The following is an 18,378-nucleotide window of genomic DNA, read 5'->3' as shown; positions in this document are numbered from 1 at the left end:
AGTCTAAGTACGTAATTGATAACAGTATTTTAGACATTCTATCCAAAATGAAAGTGTGTCCTGTGATAGATGCCAATGTCTCATGCCCTACTCCCCACTGACCAGAAGATCTTGCTTTTTAAACTATAATCATAGAATCAGAGAATTGTTTGGGTTGGACACAACCTTAAAGATCATCAAGTTCCATCCCCCTGCCCTGGGCAGGGACACCTCCCACCAGAGCAGGTTGCTCCAAGCCCCATCCAGCCTGGCCTTGAACCCCTCCAGGGATGGGGCAGCCACAGCTTCTCTGGGCAACTGGTTGCAGTGTCTCACCACCCTCACAGTAAGAATTTCTTCCTAAGATCTAATCTAAATGTCCCCTCTTTCAGTTTAAAACCACGACCACTTCTGCTATCGCTACACTCCTTGATAAAGCGTCCCTCCCCATGTCTCCTGTAGGCCCCCATAATAGTGGGAATAAGAAAAAAAGCAGTACGTGGAAAGCCTTTCTGCATTTATGGACAGCCAGGCTATGTTTTTATAAACTCTCAAGATGAAACTGTGCTTTTTTGTGTGATCTGCATGGTGAATAACAGCATGATAATCTGATTCTGACAGACAAAAAGAAGATTGATAGACTTGGGGGAACTGAACTAACTAAGGTTGTTAGGGTACAAACTATTTAACATGCTGGAATATCAACTTGCTATTACTTTTATGCACTTCTTGTACATATCTCTTATACAAATCTATACAGAAACAGTACTATGCTGAATGATGAAGCTACTTTTCTGAAGAAGTTATTCAGTTACAACCCATTTCCCAAGAAAAAAGCATCCAAACAAAAAATGAATCTCTCCATAATGGTATTAGATACAGCACAAATATAATAAAAGGTAACTTAAAAGTCATTGTCATCTAAAGGGTTAATTCATTTAGATTAAATCACTAGCAGGATTTGCTTGCTTTTTTTTATAGAGAGGATCCAATGTATTTCTGATTTTCTGATTTTGAATGAGCAAATGGAACAACGTAACGAAGTCTGATACTCCCTTCATCTAACCAAACGAATAGCATTCTCCTTGTAAAGGAAATTCCTAATTTTGAGCAGAGGAAGTTAAAATTAATCTGAAAACCAAGGAAATCACTCTGCAATTTGCACACAAAAATGATGGGTTTGTTTCATTAACTGATGCCTGAAAACAACATTTAAATTGACACATAAAAACAGCAATTGTCTTAATTTGTGTGGTGCACTCCACACAAAAGCCCTAAATATGTTCAAATTAGAGCAAGCTGCTTGATTGTCACTGCAGTCTCATGTCATATTAATGCATGACAAACATTAAACCATACACTTAAATGGCAATTTATATCATTTAAATGTTTACTGCCACACCAGATCATCACTCATTTAAATGTGACTTTCTGACAGCTAATTTCAGTTAATTTTCCCCGATTCACTTAATTAGAACTTTCAATCAAGAAAAGACCTGTACATATCTTTGACATAATATCATTCTTTTTTTTAATTATTATTTTTATTAGGATTTGTAGCTACTGAAGTGCTGAAAGCATTCTTTAAAATGAATTACCACATAGTATAGCATCTCTTTGGATGATCATATGGAAGTACCTTACAACATATATGCTTAGACAGGATTTTTCCTTTCTTACTTTTTTCTTTCTTTTTTTTTTTAAATTAAAAAAAACAAAACACCAGCATTTAGACACAGACACACAATTAAAACTATAAAAAACCACAAGCGGGCCAATTAAAAATTAATGATTTCAAAATTGTTTAATAAGATAAAACCAGTCAGGAGTCTCATGAGTGTCCATAATACTACAATGTGCAGCCATAAAATTCTACAGGGCTCAGCAAATGACAATGATAGGAATTAATTTTCATGCTATCCGGCTAAAAAAAAAATTAACCCTAGAATATACTCACTGTTATCATAACAATTTAATGTCGGGAAAAACAGTGTTAAGGACTTGTGATTTTTTTATGTGTATATTTAATACATGCAGACATTGTTAATATTTTGTTTTTCTTCAAAAGCTAGATTTCTAATGGGTGGTATTACCCTCACAAAGCATTTTGACGTGAATAACTAAAGGAGTATCACTCTGCAATCTCCTCAGATGAGCAGATATATTAATCTGACTTTTTCCTTAAAAGAGCAAAACTAAAACAGCCTTTGCCCTTTCATGGAATGGTTGGGAGCCATCCTGAATTTGCTTCTCTTTTTCACCCTTAAAATTATTTTACACTTGCAATTCATACAGATTCAAAAGGAGATCATTTTCTTTGATGTTTTTCTCACATTAGGCCATTTTAAATCTTCTCTCTTGTTTGCCAAATCACAAATAAAAGGGTTAAATAATAAAAAAACCCTAACCCTACAGTCAGTATCACTTGCCCGGACCCTGAAGGACAGACCAAGCATAGGACTGGAATTCAAAGGCTAACTAACTACTCTTGCCTGTCAGGAAGGTTGGTTTGTTGTTTTTTTTTAAATAATGTTACTGCTAGCATTTACCTCTTGGAAAACTAAAGGAAGGGTACTGAATGCTAGGCATTTAGGACTACTTAAGCATCTAGGACAGGCAGTGCTCATTAAGGCTCCAGTTAAATACGGCGTGCAGCGAAGGGGTACTAACACCCTCCCCATGCTGCTCTTAAAGAAACCAATCAATCGTTAGCACTCCCATAGCAGACCCGAGTCCATCATTTACCCTGCGCTCCGAGGAAAACGTGCAAAACAAGAAAATCCTCTAAAATGTCCAGCGTTAAGACAGTAATATTCAATCCTATTGAGTTATTGTAAAATAAATCAGGGACTAATGCCCAATTGTTAAAGGATCAAACAAGACCATGAAAAGACCGTCACGTGAAGCCACACACAAAGTGTCAATTCTGTCCACGGGGACTCATATTAACTTTGACAAACTGTCTTGGGGCTGATATCTGTTTCTTTAATGAGATCTATTAGGCAGAGACTAAAACACTTGAGATATGCTAAAAAGTACAGCATACAGATGTCAAACACAAACACCTATTAGGAACTTTCATTTCTTCATTCCCAAAGTAGAAACGCCTCAGACACACCAACAAATTGAAGGTTTGCTCTTACAAGGAAATTTTAGTTTATTCACAAATATTTTTCAAATGCACAACCTGGTGGCACTAAATAGGTGCGATCAAAACTACTTCTTCGTGAAGGACCCTGAAATTCGTTATTTTACATGCATCTTTTTTTGCCTTGTTTTCTGAGAGGAATGAATGGAGACTAATTTCCTGCCAGGATCCGAAGACTAGTAACAAATACTGAACACAAATGATTTGGTAAAATAATGGCGGGAATGAGAAAAACAGAAAACTAGCAGATTAGGAAAGATTTTTCCTTTTTCCAGTATAAATACTCTAACCATTTATTGTGATACAGTTTCCCAAAAAATATGATACAAAAAATAATATCTTGGAATCAAGATTTGTAACTTTAAAGTGACTAATAACGGGTTTTGCCGTCTACTTTTCTTCCTGGTTTAGATTATGGAATGACATGTAGCATATGAAATGATGTCTATTAAAAATGAATATATACTGTGCTTGAGATTGGGATGTTCCAATGCTGAAATCAGATGAAAAGATTAACCGTATTTCTTTTCACCAACATAGATATTTATTCATTATCAAGCTACTCAGGAATAGACCACAGACTTTCTTGCCTTATTCCTACTCTGATTAAAGCAATCTTGAAGCACAGCACAAAGTATGTATGTAACTCCTATCTGAAAGACAGAAAAGCAGTCCAACATATACAAAATATGTTTTACAGTTAAAATGAATGTAGAAACTTTGATGAGAAACCAAAACTGCTCCTCATACATGAATAATCTTTCCTATTTAACTGAAGAGAAAAACCAAACAAAAAAGCCCCACAAAACAACACCAAAAAAACCCACCCCCCCTAACCTCCCCCCACCCGAGGAATATACTACATGGGCAAGCAAGTAATTACAAATCCCAAGTACAAATAATTGCCTATTACCTTCAGTGGGCCAAATATTTTAATTTCTCTTTGAAGTAAGGAATTCCCTTTGAAATAATTGAGTCTCTTTTTTATTTTTTTTTTTTTTGCGTTTCATTTTAAAAATATTTCCGTATAAACAGAAAAGCATGAACCAGGACTTCACACATTTGCAGCACAAACAGAATTTTGATGTGAGAAACACTCCTTCTTGAACACAACAAAGCCCCTGCAGAACAGCAGTACCAGGTAACTACTTTAAACTAAGTATATATTCTGGCTTGGAAGTCTAAACGTGCATGTACATTAAAAAAAAAAACAAACAAAAAAACACAAAAAACCCCCGAAAACCAACAAAACCAAACAACTGGAATTATGTTTGCATGTGCAGGCTTTCAGACACAAGTTGGTAATGCTGCCTTAACATTGATATATGACCTTTGTAAGTTACAATGAAGAAGGCTGGGTTTTTCAGCCTAATTAGAACTGTTTCAAATTTTCCTGCTAAATATATGATAGAAAGTCCTTTCAACTTTTTTTTTTTTTTTTATTCTAGAGTTTCTTTCCACGTCAACCTTGTTCCAATCAAAATATGTTTTGAATTAAATTATTTTGATTCAATATGTGGATCACATTTCACTTCTAAGATTTAAAGTCCAAAAAGGAAAAGTTTAGGCTGTTCAAACAAAGCAAAAGCAGCCACTTTACGGAAAGCTATTCACATTTACCAAGACTGACAAATTGTTTGTGTGCACCATTAGGTCTAGTTTCTGCAATAGTTGCCAGATTTCCTGTCCTCCTAATAACATATTAACTCTTGAAGTGCTGGCTTTATCTTTTGAGGTTTCTCAGCAACCACTAGTATTTAAAAGTAAATTACCAAACACGCTTTCACCAGCAACACTATTCGATCACATGGGTAGACATCGGAGAAAAAAAAAAAAGAAGTATAGAAAGCTATTAGAAAGATCCTGAACTCAAGCCTGCCTTGAAGATATCAGGAGGAGGAGGAAGAGGATGGCAGACGTACTGAGGAGAGAACTCTGAGTTATGCATGAGGTAATACAAATTTTAAAAGAAGTATAGAAAGCTATTAGAAAGATCCTGAACTCAAGCCTGCCTTGAAGATATCAGGAGGAGGAGGAAGAGGATGGCAGCCGTACTAAGGAGAGAACTCTGAGTTATGCACGAGGTAATACAAATTTTGAAAAGATGAAACGGCCATCAGAACTGTGCACATGATTGGTGGTTTCTAACTTGCTAAATAAATGCTCCAAGAAAATGCAGATAGTTTTACTTACTGTATTTTGCAATTTGTTTTAAACATGAAACACTTCAGAAAGTGAGCAATTACTTTACAGCTTATAAGAACTATCTTATTTTTCCTTTTTTTTCTATGTGTGTACCAGAAGTGCACTGTCAGTGTATTCCTCACTACTGTTACAACCAAAGTTAGCATTTGACTTTATTTGTCTACTTGCTTACCAATATCAGGCTAAAATAGAAAAAGAACTCTGGAAAAGAAAATCTTAATAAAAAGATTTAACTCAGATGCTTTACTGAAGATGACTGATCACGTAGAACAAAGGATATCAAGCACCTGAGAAGAAACTCAGACAAAAGAGCTCTCTGGAAGATAAACTTCCCTTCCTCTGCTCCTTCTACTTCTCCGTATTTAACAATGAGGTACTAAAGTAACAACAAAAGAGAAAATTTGTGTAATGGTGTAACTTAATGAAACAGAATCTTGTGGTATATTATGCATATTATATTCTACATAAGCAGTACGTAAACAAAGAAAAACATTTTGTAATCTAATGACTCAAACTCCTACTTCAATTTATGTACTTAATACCAAAATAAGAGTGAATTAGTAGCATGTTTAGCTAAAAAACTCCAGCACTTCTGCATCTTTTGGTGATTTCTATATTCAGTATATACAACTTATTTTGTAGTTTAAATGGACAAGTCAGACAGCTGTTATGTATTTTATAAAATGAAAGCTACATTTCCTTTGAAATTCAGCTTTAATCTCAACTGAAATGTGTATCATTATATGCCAGGCATAGAAGATTTAGGTGAATATGAAAACTTGCCTTGGAGTGTTCTTAGCTACTCGTTCCATAAAGGGCAGTGATCAGCCTTAAAAAAGTATTTCTTAGTATATCCATAATAATCTGCAAATTTGAGAGCAATTTTTAAAGGGCAAATTGCTACAGTTTACCATGAACAGTATATAGATAAACTGACCAAATGTTGCATTTTTGTTGTTAAGTTTCAAAGTTTAGACATCTGCCTTAGGTGCCAACAGTGAAAACGTGTACACAGACGTTTATCTTTCCTCCTGTGAGCAATTCCAGTAGAATTTAGGAAGGTGAAGTAAAGCACCCAGGCTTGCAGGCTCTCCAAAGTTACCCATCAGAAAAAGACACAGGGCTGTTAGAAGGTTTGGAGAGCTAGACTTCAAAATGCAAACTTCCAAAGATAACACGACAGTGCAGAGAAGCTGAAAATAGGTTAAATAAAGCCAAAGCAGGTCCCAAAGCAGCGTAGTTACGCTGTCACGCACTGAATAAGGGCTGCTTGGCCCACAGTGCATGCAATTGGTATATATATCCTTTTCCTTGAGTGTGCCCACTGATACTCAACAATTAATGAACTATAAAGTGCTTGGCCCACAGTGCATGCAATTGGTATAGCCTTTTCCTTGAGCGTGCCCACTGATACCCAACAGTTAATGAACTATAAACTCACATGTTGGCTTACCACACTCATTCACATAGTCCACTGGTCATGGTTGTGACAGTACTAACTGCCCCATTGAAAAAAAAGAGTGGGCAAAATCTGTCTCAAGCAACAGCCGCTTCTCAAAAGGCATCCCAAGAGTAGCCCCTTCCTAATTGTTTGATTTCTTCTCAGCCAGAGGTGGAAAAGATAGGGAAGAATCGTGGTAGGAACAAAAAACGATTAGGAGGTCTTTATTAAATTCCTTTGCATGAAAAATAATATTTAAAAGCCATAATTAATTACAGTTGTGGAATCACACAAATGGCTATCATTATTCACAACTGTGATAATACTGATGTACGTGACTTGTATTTGTCCTTCCCCAGAGACACAAAGAAAATCCAAACATGACGGGTTAAGACCATAACCATTTATTACCACAAATATAGCTAAAAGCAAGTATTTATAACACCTGGAGGTGTTGGTGATTTCTCCACCATTTCCACCTTCCCCCACGCCATCCCTGCTATTTTTTGTCCACATTTAAAACGGCTGCTACGTTGTTAGAGGACTCTCTCCTCCAGAAGAGTCAGCAACATCCCAGGGCCAATACAATGAACGAAAATGCCTTTTGCAAACCCTCCGACACAGCACCAAAAAGGAGGCAGGAAGCTCCCTCCTCCCTGAAATTCAGCAATTCCTCTCCCAGTTCCTCCAGCGCTTGTTTGCATGAGGACTGACAGCCTGGATCTGGAACCTATTACCCATGGAAGCACAGGCTGTTAACCACACAACTGACAGTTGGCTCAGTCAAATGAGTTTAAACGAAGTTTTGTGTTAGAAAACAAAACAAAACAACCAACCACCAAAATCCCCCAAGATCTGACCGTGTACCCATGGAGCTGGCAGGGAAGCTGTGCCATGGGGTCAGCATCCCGTGCTGCCAAGCTAATATAACTTCCCTCTCAAAAGGTTTAACACAGGTATCCTGCTCCTAACACTTCAGCTAACTCACATACTTCCAGCCAAGGGACCTCTGCCTGGCATCTCCTTCAGCCTCCTCAACATCATCAGAGCTGCTTCCGAATGTCAAGTATTAGCCAAAGACAAACGGAAAGGTCAGAGAGCTACACACTTCTGAAAGGGCATTTGTCATGGTAAACAGGGATTCACCTTTTTGTCTTACAGATTCTCTCCCCTTAAGAGAGAGGTGCAAAGCGCGCTCCACAAAACTTCAAACCATGGAAAATTTGCTTGCCTTTGAGGTTGAAGAAGCTTTTTCACCGCAGCCTGTAGCTCTGGAATGGAGGGAAGTGTTATGATTAGAGTGGTGGGGGTTTAGCTGGCTTGTACTAAATGAATACACAGGGAGCACAACTGTACTGTAATCTATGGTGAAGCACTGAATGCAGGGAAGGTCATGAAGGTTTAGAAAATGTCTGAAACATGAGCTAAACTTGCATGATCAAAATGCAAAAAAGGTTTACGTAAACACAGACAAAACACCTGAAACAGCTTTCAGGTTAAGTATCAGACTGAGTACTACCACCCCATTTAATCCTCAAATTAAAGTTTTAGCCCAGGCATACTGTCTGGTTAATGAAGGCACAATACACTTCAAACCAGGAGAAACTTGTGACTTTTTCTTTTAAACATATTTTACATCTAAACTGCCGGTACATTTCTTCCTTCTGATTTACTCTCTAAGCCCTAAAAGCAAACTGTTGCTTTATTTTTGCGCTCTGTTTCAACAGCTTGCAGCATTTATGCTGTGCTTTGATGTGTCAGTTGTATATGCAATTCACAAGAACTGTGATGATCAACAAGTATTAGTATGCATGTAAGAGGAGACAGAAATGGTTGCAAACACATGGTCTTCAAATCACTGCAAACAGCACAAGCAAACGTCTGAGAAGAGTTGCAGAGACTAATCTAATTTTTCTTTGAAGCCAGTTCTGGGAGGAAAAAAAAAAAAAAAAGTGTTCTAGAAAAAATTTGTTTAAGATTCGGAAATGGTACGACAAAAGGTCAAGGAATTTAAAATTTAAAACACAGTTTAGATGCGAGTCAGGCAGACAAGTCATTTCCATCTTGTCACTTGACTTGTCTGCTAATACACAGAATAGGAAGCATTCGAGAGCTTTTGGAGAACAGAACACAAGATTTACAAAGGCAATTAGGGTACCACATCTGAATAAATCAAACCGTTACAAAAATAGGAAACAGCACTATATCATCACGCGGCACAGCTGTGGAACCCACGCCGGGGCTAACAGGCACAGATAAACCCTGGATTTGCTGCCTTGTTTAGTATGGAACAGTGAAGCCCTGCTCTTTTACAAAGCCATCCTGAGTGGGTGCTTAGGATGACAATACCAGGTAGGTTTGGCAAGGACATCGGGCTCCTCAGAGTTAGCATTTAACTGGAATGACAAAGGAGATCGTTATTTGACTTTAACCATGAGGGAGAAAGGGAGAATTCCTGCACCAAAGACATTATCAGCATTTAAGAAAAAAAAAAAAATCAGATTTGTGGAAGATACTATTTGGAAAACGAAATGCTCTTTGCAAACTTGCCCAAACACACCGCAGGTTCTCATTTAACATCTTGTTCTGGCACATTTGCTAATCAAGCTATCGGGAAGGCTGGATCCAGCCGAACTGGTGCTCCTTAAAAATGCAAAAATCTCTCTTTTTTCATTCTAATATCATCAAGCATTGCATGTTGAGTTTCAGCTGGTTTTATTGGTAACGCTTTTTGGTAGGTAGTTTAATTTCTTCTAGATTTTATTCCTTTCACCTCAACTGCTTCAAATTTGCCCCGTGACAGCTGAAGAGAGAGCCGAGTGACAGACCGAGTGTACTGAGCACGGCCAGGAAATCCAGGTGTAAACACCTCCAAGTGCCACAGACATTCTGTAGCCAGTTGAGAGCAAACTTTTGGTAGCCTTTCTACCACCTCTTCTACCCCGTGACAGTGGGAAGGGCGTAGGAGATGAATAGTATTAACATTCAGAAGTTATATGCTGAAAAAGCATATGGTCCGTTATTAGCATTTTAATGAATTATTTTTTTTCCAGTTATAAGCTAAATAAGATGCTCTAAGACCCTAGAACTTTCTCTTATATCAACAATATAATTTTTTTCTTCATAGAAGACGGCCTAAAACCCCCCAACATTTAGAAATTAAATAAAAATATAGCGCAATAAAGCAGTATTTAACTCCCATGTTTCAACTAACCATTTAATTTAGAGGCTAAACAAGCAAGCAACTAGCTATGACATTACTTCCCAGTATGGAAAAAGAACAAGTTTAATAAAGAATACAAACCCTCAAACCAACACAAGGTTAAGATAATGTTTTTAAGTAGCAAGAACGGGATTACAAAGTTTTAATCAAATAACATTCTAATAAAACTACACAGTCTGACCTAAGGTAGCACTAATAGTTGAATTTTTTTAAAGTAAAAATCTCAGACCTGTGGCCTGCAAGCTTTCGGAGCCAGAGTAAGGTAAGGACAAGGACACTATCAAGTCCTTGACTCAAAGTCAGGGCTGTCCACAACCAGAAGGGCGTATCTCACCCAGGGCACGTGGCAGGTCCCCAGAGCTCCTCACCATCACAACCACACCACAGAGCAAAGGCTTGAGACACCTAGTCTGAGCCCTGTCACCTAAACCTGGAGTTCCCCTATTGCAGAGCATGAGGGAAATTAACCCTGTTTTTTAAAGAGAGGGCTGTATTTTCCATTATTTCCATCCTTTAGTTCGGATGACAAGCTGGTTTGCTGCTTGGTTGGTTGGTTGGGTTTGGTTGGGGTTTTTTGGGTTGGTTTTGTTTTGTTTTTTAGTGCCAGGTATATGCCAAAATAACAAAGAAACCTATTTTTTTCTTTTTTTTTGGTAGGATTTGGAAAGAGGGGGAAAAAAAAAACACAATAAAAGGTGCATCAAGCAGCCAACCAGCCTGATGGTTGATGAGGTACAAGCCAGGGGGGCAGCTCCATCCTTCCCCCAGGCGGGCATCCCCCTGGGGAGGGAGGTGTATGTTGTGGAGGCAGAACATCGCTGCCACAGCCACCCCTTCCTTACATGAAGAAAAATAAAGGCAAAAAAGCCCTGGTGTTTGGGGAACAGTGTGGTACCCGGGGCTGGTACCCAGGGCTGGTACCCAGGCGGCTCCATCCCCCTGCGCAAGCAAAAGGCAATCAGGCAGGCAAGAGTTAATTGGGGCTGGAGGGAGGGGAGGGGGCACGGGGAGTTAATCAGGGAGCATATCCAGAGCCAGGCATGGAGAGGCCTCGCTAATGAGCCTCAAGTACCCTGCAGTGGCTTTCAAACCTAACTGGCTTCAAACGATGCCACCCCGTGACAGAGTACTGCTGGCCGTACGGGAGAGGGTGATTAGAATAAATGACTGGAGTAATTAACTCTGATTGGAAACCACCTGACTGGAAAGAGAAGCTAGGAGCTGTTTAGCCGATGGTCTTCTGGTAGAAAAAGGAAGCTTTCCTTTACTCCAGTGTTTGTGTGCGCTAAAAGAGCTCTTCCTTTCAAATAGGTATGTGGTGGCACTAATGAAAAGCAGCTTTCAGGCCAGGGCCTCCCCATTCATTCCGAAAGGGGGAGAAAAGAAAAGCTTCAAAGTAGAACTAATTTACTTCATCCAAACCCCACTTTGGGGAGCCTGTCGCTTGTATTAACGGCGGAACAAAATATTGGTTAAAAGAAGAAGACTTCTCCTAGGAAATTTCAACATTTTTGGAAGACACCCGCAAGTCGTCGGTTTGTTGGTTTGGGTTTTTTGGGTGGGGTTTTTTTATTGGGTGTTTTCGTTTGGTTGGGTTTTTTTTTTTTTTAATACAACTATTAAGGCCTTCATAAAGAAATCCAGCCTCTGCATTTTCTATTTTTCATGCCCACGTTGCCAAATTTTTCCAAGCGTGGACGTGGTTCATTCCCTCTAGGGGTGGGAACTTTGCTTTTTGCACTATGGAAAACGGCAACAATTTTTTCCTTTATTTTTTTTTTTTTTTAGGAAATAGGATTGGCAATCTCCAGCTGCCCTTAGGCAGGCAACATATTCGCTGCACACTGGCTTTCTCTGCCACGTTATCTCGCCACTTTATTTTACAAAGCAGAATTACAAAGAGTGAGGGCATTACTACCTGCTGTTTTACAAGCAATCAGCAATTCATTGTACCCGTGTTGTCCTCTACCTGCTGAGTAAATGCTTTAAAAAAGTTCCACTAACTGCCCAGTAACAACTACAGTATGGTAGCAGAAGCAATTCACCAAATGTTTACACTGAGCCTCTGATTTATTTGACAGCTTTACACCTTCAAGACATGATATAATTAAATGTTTTGACAATGAAACAAAAATTGTATAAATTAGAAAGTCGTTAAAGACGTACAGTATCTAAAATTAAAATGCAGTACGGGTACAAAATACGATTTCTGAAATGCTCCTGGAAAATAGATAAAATGTATTTAACTTTTAAAGAGTGATATTTTTTTTTTAATCCTTGGAGTTTCTGCTACTGTATTGAACTATTACACATCTAAAGAATTCCTAATTTAATCACTGTATGAATACCATTCAAGAAGATTAAAAATGCAACTCTATGTTATTTAAAAAAGGCAATCAAACCGTGACTTAAGCAAAAAGAGCGGACCTAAAATATTAGGAGACCTTAAAAAAAAGTTTAAATACTACACAGTATCTTAATTTATTGTGTCAATTGTTGTTATGTTGATTTGTTTCAAAATCTGAATCACCAGCTGCCAGGATGGCTTAGGGGATAACTAAGGGGCTATGATGTTAATCCTGCCCCTCCAAGGCTTCAAGCCTCAGACAACCCTTTGTGCCTGCAGAGACCAGCAAGATGCAAGTTGGCACTTCGTATGGTAGAGAAGAGGGCCCAGAATGCTCCAGGAATGCTGAAAATGGGGTTCAGAAGGAGAGAAAACTAGCTGCTGACCATGCCTGTGTTCACAGGGGGACCAGGGAGAAGAGCAGGAATCACTCTTCGTGTCCAAAATGAAAGTCAGCACGTTAAAAATCAAATTTTAAAATTGACACAAATGTCCCTAAACTACGGTTGCTCACTCTAAGCTCAGTTCCTATCTCCAAAATGCAGTTTCATTATCATTTTTGGTAGTATGTGTATAAGAAGTGAGCTTATTGCTAGACTTAAAAGCTAATTGTTTAAACAATGTATAATTATATAACCATTATTTAAACATTAAAGCCTTAAAGCAACTATGCGAAAACATTTAGAATCAACTTTGTAATGCAGCTGAAGAGCACTGTTGTTCCAAAGGAAACTGTAATCCAGCAAAAGGTAACAATGACCAGTTGTTTATAAAAACCACTGAAATGTTTGGGAACCAGTTCACATTCTCATGCTATGTTTATGTTTCCATTTATCATCCTTCTCCTTGAGAAGATAGCTCAAAAGGAAGAAAGACTAGAGAAGAAAATTTTGTTTAAATTACACATGCAGACGTCAGGTAATTTAACAAATCGAGACAAAAAAGGGATGCCTGTGTATAGCTAAAATCATTATTGCATTAAATCATTTTCTCCTCTCTCTCTCTCGGAGGCACCCATCCCTCCCCCGTGGTTTATATTGATTTTGTATATTCAGCTTTGCCAAGAACTTCTAGCTCACAAGTAAAGAAAAGGAACCAGAAAAACAATCAAAATACAAGAGTCCACTATGTATAAATGTTACTGCAGTCTCGTTAATCAAAGAACAGACCACATCTTTGCTTAAAATGTGTGTTTTACTGATTGACTCCCACTCTCTTCACACTTCTCTTCCACCGTACTGTAACAAAATACAACACAATATAATATTATGCCCGTATAAAATAACTCGGCGGTGATGGGACGCTTTCAGGGCTGGTACAGTGGGCAAATGGAAAACAGTTATTCATCAAACTGTTCCTCAGGAAGATTATACGACTTGGTGGACTGTATTTCTGGAGAGAAATGCCTTTTTTTGCCCTACTCTCATAAATTACTGAAGCCGTAATGACGTGTGTGATAACCGAATGCCAGGAGATTTGTTTTTCCTTACACCTTCCCTGAAGAAGATTCAGGAAATTGTCATTTTGTTTAATCAAATATTTGGGTTTCAATTCCAGATTCGGTTACCCGTCTGCCCTCCAACTCCCAGGAGGGTTGAAATAAACAATCAAGAAAAAGGTGAGAATCAAAGTAAAAATAGGTAGTGCTTCGTGCAAAGAAGAACCCGAGTCTTATTCTCTCCTTCATTATCGCTACCAGAAATACCTGCAATTTTTTAAATGAAATGTAATAATAGTGTTCTACTACTTCTCTTAGCATGCACGCACGCATACTAAAATCTGTTTGGAAACACTGTTCTTAATGAATATAAAACTTGCTATTGCCACTGCCACCTAGAAAATGTTGTAAAATGCTTCTTAAAATATTCCATTGTGAAGTTTTAGACTAAAAAAAAACCCTTCCCTTTCTCTCTCAAAACAAATGTCTATTACAGCAATACTGAGAGTCTATTCCAGGGATGAGGTGACATGGAAATAATACATACAGAGAAAAATTCCATCTTACTCAGAAATCTTTTAGACAAAGTCAGGATTCGCCGCTTGTCCTAATGCATACAATCAGCCAGATGATAATTTCCACTCTATCCACAGCTGTTTTGAGCTTACAAATGAAATGACAGCAGATGCTGGACTGGAATCATCAAAAGCTATATTCAGTATTCTCCTTCTTACAAAAAATAAAATCACGTTAAATTAGAAGTACATACTGTTCCTGAAAGCATAATCAAGGAAAACTTTCAGTGACTTCACGTAACAGCCTTGCTGCTGAGATGACAGAGTTTGCTAGGTGTATAATTTAATGTAATTCATGCCTTAAATTCTTGTAAATCAGTTAAATTAATCCCAATTTTTTATTAGAACAGCCACCATCTCCAGTTTCCTCACAGGCAGGCAAACAATAAACTGTCCAGTGCCTTTCCACGGGTAAGAAGTGACTTAGAGAAACGTTTGTGTATTTCTATATTTCATTCTTTTGTAACTAACAAAAGTATGTATCTAGTAATTGTGGCAATGTTGATGTTATTTAATTAATGAAATATTTTTGGAAAATTTCAACCCCTAAATGTGAACAAACATAGCAAATGACCCTACTCCCTAAATCGTAAGGAAATGAGAACTGGAAATACTGAAGTATTGTAACCTGCAGGGTTAATGGAAATGACAGGCAGAGGTTCTGCTACCTAAAACCCTTCTCAAATTTTAAAGCCTTTAAATAAATCCCCTGTTCACCAACTTAAAAAAAAAATAAAAATATCACAACTAAATAGCCACTTTGAAAATTAACAGAATTAATCATAAAAATCTGAGAACTGATACTAGAACAACCAGAATCACAAATGCATGTATTTCAAAAGGATCTATTGCATGTTTCTTTTGTAAATTCGTTTTAGCCTGAACAAGCTCCCCTCTTGTTATTTACATACTAAATATATACAGAATACAGTGTAAAATCTAAAACTTCAATACCTCCTTTAAAACATACATTCACAAAATCCCCAGGCATGTAATCACAGGAACTTCTCATATAACACAGTAAACACCGTAGAAGGCTTTACATATTTATGTCACTCGTGCACTGGACATACACTAAACAAGCCATTTAGTTTTCTTTTTTACAAAAATACACCAGGCCACATTATAAAGATTTAGCATAGTGCTACAGAAATAAGGGAAATGTGCTATGATTTATTAGCCAATTAAATGCATAATTACCGATTTATCCTTCAAATTACATATGAAAAGCCCTATTGTTGTGAGCTGAAATGAAATTTTTAGTGTATGGTTATTGGCAATACTAAAAACTTCCAAAGAAAATGTTCAGCTTAGTGTGTATGCACACACAGGGATAGAGAGGAAGATAATAAAAAATTTTACCTGCAAAAATGAAAGTGCATATGTGGGAAAAATCATGATTATCAAGACATGATGACAGTTAAAACTGTATGGTTTCTTATTTGACAAAATCGAAAGTTAAGATGTTGATAAATTATTTTCCCGGACACTGGAAGACTAGAAATGCTAGAAAATATAAAAAGGTTCTTAAAATCAATTGGTGTTATTTTTTTCTTAAGTATTCCAATTATCTCCCTGGTCCTGAGCAGGGGATGTATGTCAGAAATCCAGCGTCACGCTGAATTCAGAATCACCCAGGATTTATGCGCAAAAGGAAAAACAAAGGAGAAAAGAGAAGTTCTTCCAAGCTTGGGACTGTTATGGACAGAGACTTCATCAGCTGCCTTGTGTTTCAGTGTTTGTTTTCCAGCCATTCCATTGCCACTAGATAATAACATTACAATGTACTGCTTACGCACAGAACTTGGGGGGGGGGGGGGGCAACACAAAGGCAGGCAGCAAAAAAGCCTGGGATTTTGGGGATTTTCAGAATTACCAGGAACAGACCCCAAGGGTGGCTGCCTACCCAGGTAAAGCCAGCAGAAGATGGCATCCTCCAGCAGGCACAAATCCTGCCTGCCCCACAACTGCCATCTCGGGAGAGGGGAAGAGGGAGGAAGGGAAAACAGAGACCTTTGTGCCTTCGGTAAGTTTGCACCAGGAAAGGAGGAGGAGGAGGAAGGAGAGGGGCTACGCTGCCAGCCCCTAAACACCACAATTCCCTTCTTTCCAGATACGCAAGAGTTAAGAGTTGAAAATCATTATAAAAAACATAGGATCTCGAGATTCGGTTTAATTTTTATCTTTCTAGGTAGATTTGAGGTTTCAGAGATCACATTTTCAATCTTTTATCCACAGAATTGGAAAACTGCTTTAGAAACTAATAAATGACACAAGCTTAGACTCCGCAAACTAAAAATTTCAAGAGCAGCAGCGTAAGGAAAACCACAAACTACGGCAAAATTTGAAGTGAGAAAGTCTGGTTTTATTGGAGATTAAAAATGGGCAAACCTCAAAGAAAAAGTTTACTGGAAACTACAAGTAAAAAGGGATTGTAGACTAACTTAGCTATATAACCTACAGATCCTGCTACATAAAACAGTGGGGGGTTCAGGTTATATTGAGTGAGACGCACACTAACGAACATTTTCAAAGGCCTTACAGCTGCTGGACCACTCAAGGGAAACAAACTGTTTAATACACCTAGTAAAAAGCACGTAATTAATAAAAATATGAAAACAAGCAACTAAGTTTACATTAAGCCTTACGTTCATCTCAGCACACACAGGGGGATTAAATGCAAATATTACCGATAGTTAGAATTCAAAAAAACTTGTTTCTGTTATAAAGGACTTCATTAATTCCATACACAGAGCAAGCCTCTCCTTTTTTTAATACCTAAATCCCAAAGACTTCACGTTTAGAAAATTCTGAAGTTTGGACTTTGGCAAAGCAAAATCAAAACCATGCCCTACAGTCATATTTTTTTCCAACCGCGCAAAATAACTCCCCATCCACGTGATATGATGGAGATCCACATCATAATGACTACTCCAAGTAAAAAGCAAAAATTGCTCTAAGAAACCAAAGTATTATTTACGCACTAACAAAAATATCTGTAATATCTATCGTACAAGTCAAAAAAAGATAAAAAAAGAGGAAAGAGATACCCCCACCAAAGGCAGGTATCCTTAATATCCATGTGATTGTAGCTGGTGAGGCAGCCCACGCACACGGGCCAGTCCTTGGGCAGTCACCAAAAGCAGTGGTGCTTCTCCAGTTGCGGTGCCGTAAGGAATTTTGGGGAGAAGCTGAAGTTACTGCTAAGGGATGAAGGGTAAGAAGCAGAGGACACACATACGTAGGGAAACCAGGTTTGGCAGCAATCCTGCTGCTCATTAAACAACTGGTTACTTTCTCCAGGTAAGTGCTTTAAAGGTGAACTTCCATAATGGAACAGATGTTATCTTAGAAAGGAGAAGTTACAAGAATAATTTCCAACTCTATTTTGAGAAAAGCCCGAGATAATGCTGGAGATTTTCAGAACACATCCTCAACAGGAGGAAGCCCTTTTAAAGTTGCTTATAGAATATATATATAAATACCCGTTTCTTTAGTACTGATTTTACATACCTAACCATACAAAATAATTTCAGTGTCTTTTCAAATGTCCTTTATACGTATGTCCCTTATTCTGACTTATAAAAAAGAATGTAAATTAAGTTCAAACCAAGAAATAACATGCAAGTGTTAATATTAGAGTTAACAAAATACACTGACATATTTTATAGCTTACCATGTATTACAGCTTTCACCTTCCTAACAAGCTACATAAACTGAAAATGTGCAATATTTTTAATTAAGTAAGAAGAATATGACCATAGATGCTAAAATCATAGACTTTTAAAAGACATGATGATGCAAGGATTTTGGTAGGTAAAACTAAACTATGGAAAAATCTTAACATGTTCCTTAAAACACTGAGCAGAAATGGACTTTCTCTCTCTATATTCTCACAACCCACATGTGTCACTTCAAATTCCAAATCCACATTTTGGAGAGAACGTGCATGTTTTTAGGACTGCTACAGTACGCTAGGAAGCTACTGTTCCTCTGTATACTTAATACGAACCAGTCCCTGA

At 37.8% G+C, this 18,378-nt stretch overlaps 1 protein-coding gene across 1 annotated transcript in view; it reads right to left on the bottom strand.

The window, feature by feature from the left end:
* LRBA (LPS-responsive vesicle trafficking, beach and anchor containing) overlaps positions 1-18,378 on the bottom strand; it is a 464,550-nt gene that overhangs the window by 75,439 nt on the left and 370,733 nt on the right. The gene's annotated exons all lie outside the window — the stretch shown is intronic.

The sequence above is a fragment of the Calidris pugnax genome, unplaced genomic scaffold (assembly GCF_001431845.1).
Source record: "Calidris pugnax isolate Ruff unplaced genomic scaffold, ASM143184v1 scaffold42, whole genome shotgun sequence".
In the NCBI taxonomy this organism is placed as follows: domain Eukaryota; kingdom Metazoa; phylum Chordata; class Aves; order Charadriiformes; family Scolopacidae; genus Calidris; species Calidris pugnax.
The sequence above is the reverse complement of the archived record's forward strand: the minus strand, read 5'-3'. Positions and strand labels throughout refer to the sequence as shown.